The 16,661-nt window shown below is 45.6% G+C and overlaps 1 long non-coding RNA gene across 1 annotated transcript in view; it reads right to left on the reverse strand.

The window, feature by feature from the left end:
* Gm31755 overlaps nucleotides 1-12,288 on the reverse strand; it is a 41,627-nt gene extending 29,339 nt beyond the window's left edge. Inside the window, exon 1 of the long non-coding RNA XR_379223.4 lies at nucleotides 12,126-12,288. This is a non-coding gene — a long non-coding RNA (predicted gene, 31755). The remainder of the gene's footprint in view (nucleotides 1-12,125) is intronic.
* Between the last annotated feature and the right edge of the window lie 4,373 nt (nucleotides 12,289-16,661).

The raw sequence follows: 16,661 nt of genomic DNA on the forward strand, positions 1-16,661 counted from the left end.
ACAGATCTTTACACTTGTCTTGGTCCAGACCAGTGGCACACCTTGTCAGAGGCCACACTCGTGAACATGTTGAAGGTGACTCTGTGCCTGTAAATGACATGATTTGTTGACCAAGCTAAAAGACATCAGCTATCACAAGCCCAAGAGAGCTGGGAATCTCTGCTGATCCATATACAGGAGGCCTTTACCCATCTGCAGCTCCCAATTAACCAGCAGGAATGGTATTCATTAAGGTCATAAACTCAAGGCCTACAACCCTGCTCTCTTCTGCTCCCTAGCTGTGTGTTTGGGGACTTCCCGGCGTGCTCAGGAACAAGCCATCTCTTTGAGCGTTAAGGGAGTTGAGCAATTTGAATCTTGCTGATTGGTATGTTTCTGGGTTGTTTCTATCTACATATTCCTTTATCAGAACCCAGGAAATCTACACTTGGACTTTCCTTTTTAATAGACCTTCTCTAGACCCATCAACACACATCCTGTAAAGCTCTTAGGAAGTGGGGTCGGGGGTCAGGCAACTCTTGAGAGTTCTCAGGTATGCTGGGAGCTCAAAACCAGAATTAGAAACCCTGGGCACTGGAGAAAGGATGCCTGCAATGCTAGCAACGACACAGAGATTACCGAGGAAAGAAAATGAGAAGCAAGAGGCATCTGGAGGCCAACTGGTGAATGCCAGGGTGAAGGGTCAGTTCTTTGTTCCAGCAGAGACATCTTTGTTCCAGTAGCACCTGGGCACATTGGATCCACTGTCTCTTATAAGTATGCCATCTTACTATATTTACTGTTTATCCACTTCAAAAGAGAGTCTGTATTTCTTTAAGAAAAGCTGCATCCTATGGTACACTGTCATGTTCAAAGTTTTTCTTGCTGCTGATCCCTCTTGGCTTGGCTAATTTATCTCTGTTGCTATAGGGATATTGACATGGAGAGATGGGTTCCACTTGAACCCTCCTAGTCAATATTTAGAGTGTAGATTTGAGAGGCTAAAGGGCAGGACAGAAAAGAGCAATTCCAGTCATAATGAGACAGTCATCAGAGTGTCCACTTTCACCACTAAAAGATTTTGGACATAAGATAAACTTCTTGAGTTCGTGGCAGGAAGCTTGGACTACGTCCCTTATGAGGCTTTTCTGAAACCTAGAAGTGAATCTTCCACAATGCTTCTATGACTGGCATGGAGATGCATTCCCTTCCTAGAACAAACAAGAGGACAACTCTTAAGGGCAAGAATGCAAATGAGCCCTTGGTCCCACCCCTGGGCCGTTGCTGTCTGCCATTACAGGAAGTGGGTGTCAATCAAAGCTTGACAGGCAAGATAGAGCATTTTATTTTGGAAGCCAGAAGTTTAAGAACAATGACTGGAATTTCCTCTTTCTGTCCAGTAAGGGCTGTATGTCACTGGGGAGATAAAAGTCCAGGGGCAGGGAATAAAGGTTATCAGGAACTGCGCAACACAGAGTCATGTGGGGGGTGGAGGGCCGTGCAGGAGGAGGACTTTTGGAGGAAATCTATTTCAATGTCTGTCATTAAGTTTCCATTAAAAGAACATTCGGTTAGGAATTCAAAAATAATTTAATCTCTACAGCCAGATGCACACAGCTGGACTCTTGGAGAGGAGCCCTACAAAAGGGGATTTGTACATTCATTGGGCTAGGAACCAGCATGTGCCTCCGGCCAGCCCACCTTTGAATGTTCTGGGTGTTCTGGACACAAGCACACTTCAGGCAGGGAGAACCCCAGCCATAGAGATGGCTACCAAGTGTTTCCTTGCCTTAGGTTCTGCTTTAAGCATGAAAGATATCTTCTCTTTTTAACAGCCACAGCAACCTTGGGAGGCCAGTACCATTACCATGCCTATTTTTTGTGTGAGGCAGCTGAAATAAGAGTATTGCCCAGCAACAGTAGTAACAGGCTGGGAATCAGACACAGCCTATCTACCTGGAAAGTCCGTGAGTTTAATTCTCCTCTCTGAATCCTGAGATAGATTCCCCCTCTGAGACAACACACAGGGCCATCAGACATTGACCTAGAATCCACAGAGGGTCAGTGCCCTCTGTCTGGTCATGCACTTTGGGAAACGTGAGTCATAGCACATGTGGAAGCCCCTGAGCAGGCTTAGCAAGTACTTCTTACATTATGGGATTTTGGAGGGGAGGAAGATGTAGGTAATCTGCTTGGTAGAACTCCAGAATTACTGTAGGAGTCCTGTAGACTTATCTAGTTTGTCCGTGCAACCAGTTGCATATATATGTACATGTGTGTATATATACTCATGTGTTAATATACATACATGGATGTTTAATATATTTAAAACACGCAAATATTTATTTTAAATATTTAAATGTAATATTTCAATAAATATAAATATAAATATAAATATAATAATATAGTTAAAATATCTATTTAATACATATGCATTGAATACATACACACACCAATTGCATGTGCTAGGCCTTATACTTATGCTATAGACACATATAATTAAAATCTGTGTAACATTTTATTACAGTCTCTAAGGTAGAGGTGTCTTTCAAATAGCTTAACTTTATGAGCCTCAGGTTTCTTTTTCTTCTTCTTCTTTTTCCTTTTTAAAGGACTTTTGACAGCCAAATAGTGGTGGCACACACCTTTAATCCCAGCACTCAAGAGGCAGAGACAGGCAGATCTCTGTGACTTCCAGGCCAGCCTTGTCTACATAGTGAGTTCCAGGACAGGGCTACACAGAGAAACCCCCTCTTGAAAAACAAAACAATAAAAAAGGGCTTTTGAATAGAATTGGAGAAGGGTTGAAGGAAATAGTAGATGCAAAACTTCCTTTGTAGAGGGAGCAGTGACTGACCTGCCACCATGGGGCAGGAGCCTTGAAATTGAACACTTGGGCTCTAGGAAAGGACACTTGGTCATGGCACAGACCTCACGGTGGCACTACACAGCTATGAAAATCAGGACTGTTGGGCTCTGGAGTTTATTTCAAACCAACAGCTGCTCAGTTGGAGTTCACTGTGAGCCAGGAACTGGGGGTTCCATTATGAGGTATCTGGGGTCTCGCTCACTTTGACCAAGAGTCTAGAGCTTAGCCAGCCTGGAGGCCACTGGTAGCCTGTAGAATTGCTTATCGTGGTTAAAGTATTTTTCGTCCTATTCAACATGCAGTAGTTGAAAAATGATGCAGTTCATAGGTTAATGGTAATCTGACTGAAGGCTTTCTATATCGTCTACGCTGTCCTGCGAGGGCTACACAGACAATAAGCCGCCTTGAGGTCATTTGTTTCTTTAGAAGCTTGTCCTGTTGTTTGAGTTTCTTACTTTTTTGTTGAATTCCATAATTGGTGTTTGCATTGGTCTGTTTTTATTTTCTGTACTGAGAGTGAAATACTGAGCCACATCCCCAGTCCAGACTGTTTTCTTTGAATAATTATGTAAAGAATTCATATGATTCTGATGTCACAGAGCAGGGCTTAGAAACACATTTGTATCCTCATGGCCTACACTCTGCCTCTTCCTTGTGCTGTCAATAGCTTTAATCTGCTGCCCTTTACTTACTAAAAGTTTTATTTGTAACTGATAAAATAGTAATTGTATATATTTATGGGGAACAATGTGATTTTTGATCCTTGTAAGTACAGTAGAATGATCAAATTAATCTATACATTGGATGGTCATCATCTCCAATGTTTATCATTGCTTTCTTTTTCTCTCACCTCCCGCCTCTGGGAGGCCAGAGTCTCTCTGTATCCCTGACTATCCTGGAGCTCACTATAAACCAGGCTGGCCTTGAACTCACAAGGATCTGCCAGCCTCTATCTCTGAGTGGTAGGCTTAAGGCATTTCCATCACAACCAGCTTAATATTTATGATTTATTTTTAGTGAGGACAGCTACAATTCTCTGTTTGAAGTAACTTGCAACACGCAGTCTGCCATTCTTGGCTCGGTCATCATGCTGGAAAGTAGGTCACTACGTGGTCTCCTTTTGGAAAATATAAGCAGTTCATATGCATTTATACCCCTACTTCTTTTACACTGGGCAGAATTCTGGGAACCTTGTCCTGTAGCTTTTGCCACTTAACAGTTTCTCCCAAGGATGATCACTTTTTAGATAGATCACTATATAGGGATACTTGCTGAGGGTGCCAACATCTGTGGAACCCCCCTCTTATGTTTCTTCATATCACTTTGGAGTAGCTGCTAAGACCCAGCCCTGCTGTTCTGAACATAAGAGACTCTAACTGTGGCTGTCTGGTGTCTGAAAGCCTTGTTCCTTTTGCAAAGCTTACTCTGCCCACCCACCCTAAGATGAAGCTGGAATCTTAGAACGAGAGTTCCCAGGGTGAGATAGAATATCTGGGGCTAGCAGCTTTTCAAGGTTCAAATCTGGGCTAGTTGAAAAGTCAGGACAGATGTTTCTACTCCAGTACAGGGGAAGGCTTGGCTTGGGAGAAGGGGGTGGGGTTCATTTCCATGGTTCTCTTGATAATTACCCTTTAATTAGGGTCCATAAACGTTTGGGGTTTCTAACGTTTGGGGGTTTCTACTACTGTAAAATTTTATGTTCAAGTATATCACAATTAAAATAAAAGAAACTGGTAACATGAATAAATGCTAAAAAATGAAATATAAAAAAATGTCAAGTGAGGTGGAGGAAGAGAGGGCGTGAGCAGTTAATCTGGACTCATTGAGAGGGGTAAAACTTGAAATAAGGAAAGGTGAGGGGGTACAGAGCTGGACCACCAGGTAGATACATCATGCCTCAGACTAACATAACTGAGGAGGGGTTCTGGGAAATGATGGACAGGCTTGAGTGGCCAGAGCATCGCATGTGGATGGATATGATGTCAAAACAGGTTTTGGGTCAGTCAACTGCCTGCTCAACGAAGCTGAGTACCCGAGGGACAGTGACCTGACTGTGCAGTTCTATATATTCTACACAAGAGAGTTTAACATCAACATTAGGGACAGATAGAGGAGACCAGAGGCAGAATCAGACTTCCTAGAGAGACAGGGTTAGTTTTGCAATTCTAGTCTTTCAGGAGTTAAACTAAGGCTCCGAGGCTATTACAACACACCTGGATGCCAGCACTCCAAAGAAGGCAAGTAGGGGTTGGAGTTCGGGGCTTCCACATTCTAGAATTTCTTTCTTACAGGCGCTTTCTTACATGTCTGACCTTCTTGGGGTCACCCTGCAAATTCCATCCATTGAATCACTGATTCTGAAGGAAAACTCGTGCCTGGAGGGGGGGCAGCAAAAAGGGCAGGGCAGGACAGAGCAGAGCATACAAATCTGGGCATGGAGACTATGATACCCTTGAACTGTGTTCTTGGGTACTAGAGGCAAGAGACATCTGTTCACATATTCAAGGAGCTGAGAATCTCTCCCAGTCTTTATAGCCACTATGTTGATAGTGCGACCTTCCTTTATGGAGAAAAAGGAGGTAATTTACTACTTACTATGTGGCTGGGGACCACCACCTACATTGTATTTAGATGACTCAAAAGTTGCACTCAAAGAAACACTTTTATTCCCATAGTGAGCTCAGATCACCACATCACCAGCTGAGGCTAAGGCCCAAGAGGTAGGGGATATAGTATGAAGCTCAGGAGTTTTGAAGAAAGCGTGTTACACCTTAAAGCATATATACCCCACATCAAGCTCTTGACCCCTTCACCTGAGACTTCTTCTCTACCTCAAGTTTCATCTCCTTTGCTTTGATCAAATGATCACTTCCTCCCATGGCTGGTTCACTGCTGCTCTTGGCACCCAGAAACCCAGAAGCTCAGCGATGAATGAGAGCTGAACACACTCTCATCTCATGCTGCTAACATACAGTTAGAGAAACCAAGGGCCCCGCAGCGAGGAGAGGAAAGCATTTTTTTGCTGACTGGTTCCAAGCTCCAGACAACCACCAGGTCCCCAGAGGAATAAGGACAGGAAATGTATTGGAGGGGAAGCATAAAGGGAAGGAAGGCGCCCACCAGGAGGTACCACAAGCCAGTTGACTTGGCACTGTCTACGAAGTGTGCTTAAATGGCCAGCAGGTGGTGCTATGTACTTCCAGATCCCAAATGTAAGCTTAACCTGAAGCCATTATAGCCATTCCCAGGAAGCCTTTATGATTGCAGTATTTAATAGGGAGACACACATATATGACTCCTATCATCGATAGGCTAATAAAATGAAAGACTTTAGAAAGCTAAACTGGGCTGCAAATGTAGAATGCTGCGATCTACTGCAGGGTACATGACGGTCTATGAGATCCTATATGCTTTATGTGACACCTTACGAGGCTGAAATACAGTTACTACCATCTGTCTTACAAGGGAGGAAATTGGAGTTCACAGGGATTAAGATATCAACTAATTCACCATCCGTATGTGTCAGTCAGGGCTGGACAGGTATGTATCGATGTGTGAAGCATTTATATGGGGTTTATCATTAGCAGACACTGAATACTCTCTTATTTAACCCTGCAACAGCAGTCGGAGGCAGAAAAATCTCCCTGGCACAGGCACAGGCCAACCTATGTCAATCGCGGGCTTTCCTTCCTCAGCACTAGGCAATCCCCACTGTCTATGAGCTCGCTTTCCGATCTTGGCACCCAGAGGCTTCCATATGAATTTGGTGAGTCACTGGACCTCTTGAGACTGGAGATTTCTCATCAGCAAGATGATGATAATAAAAAGAGCCACACACTGCTGTGGGAAATAACACCAGAAAAACATCTGTGGAAACAGTGTTGATTATACAGTAAGAGTCTATGGTGTGGGGTTATTATTGCCAGACACATAACAGCTTAGTTCACATAAAGATAGGTGTTTCTTCCAGAATTACCTGTAGTGATAAAGACCCAACTGTACTGTAGCCTGGATGCAAGGAATGCAGGCGGTGTACACTAACCTGGACTGCTACCCATCTGTAATGCACATTTAGACAATAAGCAAAGTTCTAGGGAGCCAGGAGAGAATTGCAATGAGAGTTCACAGACCAGGACAGCTGGCAGAAAGCGTGCTTCTCAGAGGTGGAATCACCTCAAAGACCATGGCCCTAAGGGGAAAGAGCCTCCTGGGAAGACGCTAAGAGGAAGCCTGGGACATGGGCAGGAGGTCAGTCAGCCGTGGACAAACCGGGGAGACACAGGCAAGGATCAAGAGAGCACAGTGGTCCAGAAACAGAGATGTGTGCAAAGTCTGGAATGTGAGACTATAGCATAGTGCAAGCCAAGTTTATCACACGGAGAACACAAAGCTGTGGTCCCAGTTACTCAAAAGGCTGAAAAAGGGACATCCCTTGATCCCAGGAGTTCAAGGTGAACCCAGACTTTAAGAAGTGAGACCTTCATTAAGAATATAAGTAAATAGGAAAAGGAATGCTTTCTATATCTTCAAAATGTCAAGTGAAAGAAATGCAAATTGGAAAAATATAAACATTTTCACTTACATTTTATATTGAGATTTGGACTATTTTGGGATTAACTGTCATACATATGTATATGTATATACACATGTATATATGTGTGTGTGTATTTGTATGAAGACTCCAAAGTAGCCACAAACTCACTCATTTGTTTACTCATCCATCCATCCATCCATCCATCCATCCATCCATCCATCCATCCATTCATTCATTCATCTATTCATTCATGCAGTGTGTTTTGGAAGACTGTGATTCTGAGAATAACTAAGTCTAGAGAGAGAGACAGCTACAAAGAAGGAAGTCATGAGCCCCACCTTCTGAGACTCACTTCATAGAGGACGAACACAGAAGACTCCCACCCCCATGCTTCACTGTTGTCTGTATTATTAAGAGGCATTCCAATAGTGGTACAAGCATCAGGAAAAGCTAAAAGGGGCGATGGGATAGAGATGGACCCAGCTCAGGAAAGCTGCTCCCAAGAAATGAATGTTGGGAAGGAGTGACTGGAAGATCCAGGAGCCTATCCCACGCAGGTCTGTGGCCCTCAGGCTGAGGAAGCAGTTCTGTGCAGGGTCAGCCAGAGCCTCGAGTCTGGCTCCTCTCCTGGTTCTGTCCCCAGGGGGCTGTGCCACTTCCTCTCTGTGGGTCTCTGAGAAGAGTTCTGGGAGCACAAGAGCTGAATGGGGGCATCTTTTCACAGATCTGCATTCAGAAGTGTCACATCTGTCCCTGATGTCCTCAGTCGTGACACACACCCTGGAAGTCAGCAAATGACAACCCTTTTGCTGACTTCCAGGGTCAGCAAAATGACAAAAGTCACCCTTTTCCTTCGCTCCCTTCAATGCCCTGCTGTTAAACTTTAGCAGGACACCACTGGGGTGGTAGTTTGTGTCAGGCCTTGCCGTGTCCGTGACCACCCTGAGAGCTTATTGTGGACACACCATGCTTGGGCCCCTCTGCAGACTTCTGGAATCAGAATCTCCAGAAGTCCTATAAGACTATAAAGATCAGAATATGAGCCATCAGTTTACTGAACGATAGAGCCAATGGACTAAAAGTCTTTAAATTCATGTCCAGGTTGAAAGTATCTACACATGGTTGTTATCCAGGATCTTCTGAGGTTGATGGCAGAAGCGAGGTTACAAAGATCTATTGATCCATCCCATCCTTATAAACTCTGCTCATGGCTAAATCTGCTAATATTTCTACTTTGACAGAACACCACCTTAGGCTTCCTCAAGTCCTGAGGCATCCTCACCCTGGGATGCTAGGGCCCTTGATCAGCTGTTCATCCCCAAGACACTGTGTAGGAGTGTAGCATGGTGGTGAACCTGTGCATGTCCTTCTGTGTCCTAGGTGTCTTTCTAGGTGTTGGAATACCATCCTGGCTCTACAAGGCTAGCCTGGAGCCTGTTGCTTGAAGAGCTATGTTAGACATTATGGTATGGGAGGAGAGAAAATGGCTGCCAGGGAACTACAGAAGCACAAAGGGCTTTAAGTCAGCTCTGGAATTCTCCTTTACAACTCTTTTCAGATACCGCTAGCAAAAAGGCCCCTGGCTCAATGGCAGATGCCAAGGCCAGGAATATCTTCGCCAAGCAATGGCATTCCCGGGGGATGTGTTGGGGAGAAGGGGTTTGTAACTTGTAGAAGACAGAGGGGGCCCCAGATCTCTAGCACAAAGCCACAGACGCGTGGGAGCCCTCTCTGCTTCTCCCAATCCAAAGGCTCTACTCCTACTGCTGACCCTGGGACACCTGTGGTCCACACCATCTCTTTTTTAGAGTTGCCTTGCCTCTCTCCTCTCTTCTCTCTGGCTCTCACATATCCTTCCTAGTTCTTCACCTTTCCACCCTTGGCACAAGACAACTCCTTCTGGCTGCCAGGTAAGGGTTCCCCAAACCTTTCCTCATTTAGTATGCATCCTCCCCCTACCCCCGTACTTGTACTCAACCTTTTAAAGTAACAGAGGACCAGTCCTCCTCTGGCCAACCGAGGCACGCGCGCACACACACACACACACACACACACACACACACACTCCTGTTTGTCCGCGGCCTGACCAAGTATAATGGGGAGTTCTCAGAGCTTGGGGAACACAGACACCCAGGAGCTCCCTCAGTCAGAGATTTCTGCTCTATCCTAGGCAGAAGGCAGGCGAAATGCAAATAGGACCTCAGGGAGGTTTCAGCTGTCTCCCGAAATGACCTCCAGATCTCACCCCGAATTAACATCCTTTCGAGAAAACTCTATCATCACTGCCAGCTCGCTTGGAACTCCTGTAGCCCCAGCCGTCCCAGCCCACACCCAGACCTCCTCTCACTCACTGTCCTTCAGCCTTGCCCTACGCCCTCCCCAGCCCGGGGCTGCGCCCCCAGCTGCCCCTGCGCTGTCGCCCCGGGAATCCCAGCTCCCGGGGTAGCGCCTGGACGCAGGGTGCAAGAGGCGAGCGAGCCGCGGGGTCCAGCGAGCAGGCTCCGGCAGTCTGCGCGCCGCGGTCCAAGGCAGCGGGGTGAATGGACGGCATCCAGCCTGGCCGGCAATTTGAAAATAAAAATAAAACAGAGGGAAAAGAAATAAATACTAAGGAGTGCACCAGAAAGCCAAAACAAATACAATGGTGCGGGCTTCGAGGCCGGGCGTGGGAGGCCGGGGGGCCTTTGTGCTCCCGCCCCCGTGCCTCGCTCCTAATTGAAGAAACACAATCCCGGCTGCCGACCCGCGGGCCAACAGGGCAATGCCGACGGCCACAGCCCCGCCCCCGCCCGCAACAGGGGCCAGCTTGTTCTTTGTGCTGGCAAATATTTATTTTGGTTCCAGTGGCCCCCTTTCCACAAAGACCACCTGGTTGTAATCAATAACACCTATTTTCAGATAATCTGCTGCTCTCTAGGAGAGCCCAAGAACTCACCCAAACAGAGCCCTTTTCAAAGGGGCATTTTAAATGGGCTGGATTCACGGAGGGCTGGGGCAGGGACTTGGGGAGGGGCGGCAGGAGGGGCAGGGAGACTGGGCCTGGGTGGTCAGGAGGGAGCTGGGCTCTAGCTTGCCAGGTGGGGTAGCTCGGCCCTCAAGGGGGAGCTGCTTGATGAGGGGCCGGGGCCTTCCAGGAACCTTTTAAAATAAAACCAACTGGAAGCCTTTATTTTGGCAGACCAAATGTTACTACAAAGGTAGCTTCTAGAAACTCTGAAACAGCCACCTCTGCCTCTGTTCTCCAAACTGGCATCTATGCACACCCCTAGGAAGAACCGAGCTATTCTGGAGCCCTGCTAGCAACTAAGGGGCTTTGCCCATTACAGAACTATTAACTTAAAGGTTGAGACTGAAGGAACTCTCAAGCTGGAGTTCAAGATGAACAAGGCCTGTCTCAAAGCAAGAATAATATTAACAAGGCAAGGCATACATGCCCAAAATTACAGTGGGCCACATCTGGGGGCTCAGCTTGGAAGAGAACAGACAACACCCAGGCTCCATGGAGCTTGGGAAGTGACAGACAATAAAAGATTTGCTGGGTAAAATCCTAGTGTGTGACCCCCTGTGTGGATGAGACTGGCTCCCCTTTGTTTTCTGGAGAACAGATGTCAACAGAGGTATCCACAGGTAGAGGAGGCCAGACAGGGGACAGAAAGGACTGCCCATTTAAATATCCCGGAGGGCACAACCACAGGCCAGAGGCCAAGTCCACCCACTCATGTTCTCTCAGAGCTTTGGAGCCCTCAGCTATGAAAAACACTACCTTCTGGGTTTCTAAAGGATTAAATGAAAATCAACAGCACATTACTCTCCTTCAGTCTCCAAATGGCACATGGTACTCTAGACCTGGTGGGGATGTGTAGTTGTTTTGTAAAATAAGGTATTTGTAGCCTTTCCAAAGACTCAATTTTCTATTTTAGGATGAAGCATGGAGACCAAATACCTTTCAGAAGCCAGAATGCTCGAGAGAGGTGCCACGTTGGGTCGTTCCATGCCTGGTGCTGTCCTGACTTTGTCAGGGTGCCCAGTCAGGGTGCTTGCCATATCCGCAGCCCCATTGGGCGAGGAACCATGGGAATTATTTCAAGGTTCCTGTCTAGCCAGGAGTGTGTGTGTGTGTGTGTGTGTGTGTGTGTGTGTGTAGGCCAGAGGAGAGCCTCAAATGTCATTCCCTAGGAGCTGTCCATCTTGATTTTTGAAATAGCTTCTCTCCTTTCATATGGTCTTCACATAGGCTAGACTAGCTAACCACTGGGCTGCAAAGATCTTCCGTCTTCTCCTCTCCAGTTTTTGGATGACGAATGTGAGACATCATGCCCATCTTTGATGTGTATGTATGTGCGCTGGGGATCAAAGTCAGTTCCCCACTCTTGTACCACAAGCATCTTATCCCTGAACTCTCTCCCCAGCCTATACCAAGGAAGGTTTCTAATAACTTCTCCACAAAGCTTGAGCAAGTGCCTGACCCTTAAAACTCAGAGAACCTACCTCCCATGACATCTTGTAACCGTGTAGAGATGTACTTTGTTTCTGTGTGGTCAGGTTGGATGGGTGGAAGTCACAGAGAGGCATGGTGTTTGTACAGTGGAGGCTCCCAGCTCAGCAGAAAAGACGGATTCTAGGCTGTCCCTGCCTTAGCCCTTAACCCACTCCTCCAAGACTCTCTAAAACATTCCTCATGTCCTACCACTGAGTTCTTAATCCTCAGAGATGGCTGGGAAGGGGTTGGGCTGATTTACTTACTGCGTGTGTGGGTTAGGCCAGGCTGGGTTGAACCTATGTCATTGGGCTTCATCAGGAATGTGGTGCGTTCCCTCTGCTGAGATGGCCTCGGGATTGGTTCTCAAGGCTTCATTCGTGGAGAGATTAAACATGGGTGCAGATGACACAGTGGGGTTTCATGGCCCAGGACAGATTATCAGAAAGGAGTGACATACAGGAAGCAGGGTGGGTGTGTTGGAATTTGGGGTAATTGAATTTGCTTTGCAGCCGGCAGTTATGACTTGGGTCATCCTCTGCCTTTTTGGTCATAAATCTACCAAGATCAGGAAATTCCATAGTCAGGCCAATCTTTCCATTTTACTTAGAGATCTGTGTGGTTGGGATTTAGTGGGGAGATGATATCCACCTTCTGGAGAGACTGTGACTTAGAGGAAACTAAGTTTTGCACAGAGATGGCACTGTATATTCTGGAACTCCAGTGTGACTCCATTTTCCTGTAGTATTTCTCCCAGGACAATGGACAGATCCTCAAGAGTAAGGGATGCTTGTTTACCTGTTCTGATTAACGAAGTTCTAGACATGGAATTGCTTCTTCCCCAAGGGACCTCTTGCATACGTAACAAGGTAGTTCCTTTAACTCAATTTCTCCCTGTTGTCTTCTGGACCCAAGCCACCTGCAGTTAGCTGCCAATCATCTAGATAATTGATCTCTTGAAGACTAGGTGTCCCTTCTAGAGCAAGATTTAACCTAAGTGTATGTGTATACAAATATGTTTTTTTCCATCAAGATGGAGGTATTTTTTTCATGTTTGTTGTTGTTGTTGTTTTGGAAGCTGCAGATGTTCAGTGGATCCTATTTGGAATTAACAAGACCTCTGCACAGGAAAGGGACCTAGATCTTGGCCTAAATGAAGATCTATCTGCTCAGTGCAGGGTGGCCTAAGGGACCATGGTGTCTTTGGCAATGTAGCTCATTGTAGGGATGGAAATCCTTGGTTGGTCTCTCTCTCCCCTGATCACTTCCATTTGCCTCTGAGGGCGCTGGCCACAGAGGTACTATTGCAATTGCTCAACTGAGTGGGATCCATTAGGGTTTGAGGCCCTGGATTCTAGATAGGAATCATTGGTTTGTAAAGATCTGGAAAGAGCAGGCTGAGCAGCCTGTAGAAATACTTTTTGGGGTGCAGGTTTAAGCTATTATGCTATGAATTTAGTCACACAGAAACTAAGACATGTTCTCTCTTCACAGTCTGCATAGATCTGCATGCATAGCCTGCACTCCCCACAGCTCGGTGTTCTCAGAGCAGTGCCTGACATAGACAGGTTTCCCGATGGTAGTATGTTCTATTTTGCTATTTTTCTAGATGACAAACCTTTACATTATGCAGAGAACTGTGTGATAAGTTTATACTGTGGGGGAAAAAAAACCATAGAGCAGAGGAAGGTGAAACTGTCGGGAGGCGTCTGGGATGTATTGCTAGGATATATGTGTTGCTTGATTAAACATTTCTAGAAGCCAGAGGCTCTGGGCAGTATAATAATCATTGCCGGAAGATATACTGCATCGACTGGGGAAAGGAATTAACACCAAGCAGGGATTTGGTAACAACTGCTAGCAACTTATAACAGTGATCAAGTCTGATGTTTTGACTGCATTGCCCCTGGTTTTGTTCCTCTGCACATCTTTGGTGTTAGCAGGGAATGAGCAGACCCGACACTTCATTTTGCTTCTCAGCTGGGCCTTCAGCCCTTTCTGTCTAGCAGGTGCAATTTGATAAACAACAGACATGCACTGGAGCTTTTTGTAAGCCAGGCACACAGCCAGACATAGTCTCTGCTCTTCTCTCCCTTACTGTCCAGCGGAAGACACAAGCTTTCAGACACAAAGAACTTGGGCCTTTTCTGTGCTCTGTTCTATTGTTCAACAACCAAAAGTGACTCAAAAGTCGTGCATCCCTTGCTCCAGTCTGACATCATAACCCAAAGCATTGCTTTTCCACATTTCCCGGCCCTCCTCCCTTCTCCCGGTCCCTTCTCCTCCTCTGTGTTTTCCCTCCTGGAGAGAACAGTGTAAACATTAGTCATTTAGAAAAAAAATATCATAATGGAACATAAGATCATTAGAAGGGTGCCAATTTATAATTATTGTTCTCCCCATTTCTAATATTTTCTAGCTCAGAAAGTACCCACATGCATGGGTGCATATGTGTACGTGTAGACAGAGTCAGATAAAAGCCACAGGTTAATACATCTATCCCGCCTCGACAATCTCTTCACCTCCTGAAGCTGTAGGTGCAGTGGCACTGGGTTGGCCCGATGTGAGCAGTAGTGCTCAGCAGGGCAAGGCAAGCTGTGGTAGTGTGTTGTGTATGGGAGTCAGAGTACAGCCACAGGCTGGAGACTGTGTCCTTGTGGAGAGGGAAGATGGCATGTGGTGTTATGTTTGAACAACTGAAGAGGGCATACACTGTGTGAAGGGAAGGGCCATGGGGTTGGCCTAAGCAAGGGAAGGAGCCTGTCACGTGTGGGTGCGGACAGTCCAGAGAGGAAAAACTGGTTTTTGGCAGGGCCTGGTAAGGAAGGATACTCTGTATGTCTAAACAAAAAACATGGTTTTCATTACAATATGGAAAGGAAGAAGTAGAGGAATCCTGCGCTCCCTGGTTGGAAATGGACACATCTGAATGAACTCAGGATTTTCAATATAGATTGAGATGAATATGGAGTGAGTACATATTAGCTTATGAATGTGTATACATGAACATATGGAAATGTATATAAACACATAGTATATGCATATTATTATGTATGCATATAATGCTTAGTGCTATCCTCTGGGAAATCTTAGAGATAAGACCACTAACAATGGGCACACCTAGCACACAGATATTGGCTTTGAAAAATCATTTCTCACTAAAATGATGCAGGAATCCCTGAATTAGGGACTGGAGCCCTAAATGTGTTTTTGAAGGAACAAGTAAGGAAGTTAGCATGCGTAAGCTAAAGTTGAAACCCACTTAAATGGTTTCCTATTGGGCCAAAATCATCATCAAACTAATGAGAAGAACAAATTCAAGTCTCTCAATAAAATTGGAAAGCAGGACTAATTAGAGATGTACCTTTAGGAACACTTATTATACTTACACACACACACACATGCACTAGAATTTAATAGTGGGGGATATTTCCATAATTCCATGAGGAACACTGCACAAAATGCTAATTACAAAAGGAAAAATGTAAATTTTTAGAAGAACCTGAAAAACATCATCTCTTCCACAACCATCCATCTAAGTGAACCCCCTCATATCGAGATACATTGAGGGCATGTACCTCCACATAGGCTGCCAGGGGAGGAACCTGGGAGGACTTCTATGATTGCTGCTCACAGGGAAGGCAGCCCTAACCATGAACACACACCCGAGCACCTAACCCTGGGAGTTATTCTACAATGTGGCCAGCCCAAGGGGTTCTAAAATTCCCAAGATTCTGAAAGTCAGGGGAAGTCTGGGCATTCCAAATGATTCTGGGTGGTGCTTTCTTCTCCTACAACACATGATAATGGGCTGGCTTGGTGGCACAAAGCTGCTAATTTGCATTACTATGGAAACTGAGGCAGGAGGATCATAAGGATTACTTTGGCTACAAAGGGAGTTTAAGGAGAGGCTGGGCAATTTAGTGAAGTCTTGCCTTAAAATAAAGAGTAGAGCAGTATATGACAGGGTTGGTTAAGTTCCCAGAGTTGGAAAAAAATATCCATGCAGAAAGAAAAGTGATTGGTGCCAGAGAGTGTCAGGGAAGTAACCTATGCAGGTTAATTTTCTGGTTCTCTGACTTGTGGTGGACTCCTTAGGAGAAGACCGATGTTTGACAGAAATATACACTCAGGTATCCAGAGTTAATGGAGCATTTGTCAGGAGTCTCCTCTCAAACAGCCCAAGAAAAGACGCTCACTTATATTTTTCCAGCTGTTTTGTAAGTTTGTGATGATCTCAAGGCTTTATAATTTTTGTCTTTGTGTGTGTGACTGTGTATGCATCGGAGTGAATGTGGTGTATGCAACCTTGTATGTGCAGAAGCAGGCTAGTGCACACATCCTCAGGGCTAGAGAATGGTTTCAGGTGTTCTGTTCTATTGCCCTTCATCGTACTCCATTGAGACAAGGTCTTTTATTGAACTTGGAACTAGACTCACAACTGGCAAGGCACAGGGATACAAACTCTTGTCTCCCTCTACTTCCTACCACACAATGTTGATTAAAGATGTGTATGGAACTAAGATTTCAACTCAGGTCCTCTTACCCTGACAAGTCTCTTACCTACCAAGCATCTCTCTCCTGTCCCAAGTGATTGAAATCTAAAAATAGTTATGTACAATAAAGTAGCGCATTTCTCTCTCTCTCTCTCTCTCTCTCTCTCTCTCTCTCTCTCTCTCTCTTTCTCTCTCTCTCTCTCCCTGTTGATGTCATGTTTTCCTCTCTTCCTCTCTTACAGTATAGTTTTTTTTTTTTTTGGAGGCCAGATCTCTACACTGAGCTTGGAGCACCCTGATTGGCCA

Source organism: Mus musculus, chromosome 9, assembly GCF_000001635.26.
Source record: "Mus musculus strain C57BL/6J chromosome 9, GRCm38.p6 C57BL/6J".
NCBI classification, from domain to species: domain Eukaryota; kingdom Metazoa; phylum Chordata; class Mammalia; order Rodentia; family Muridae; genus Mus; species Mus musculus.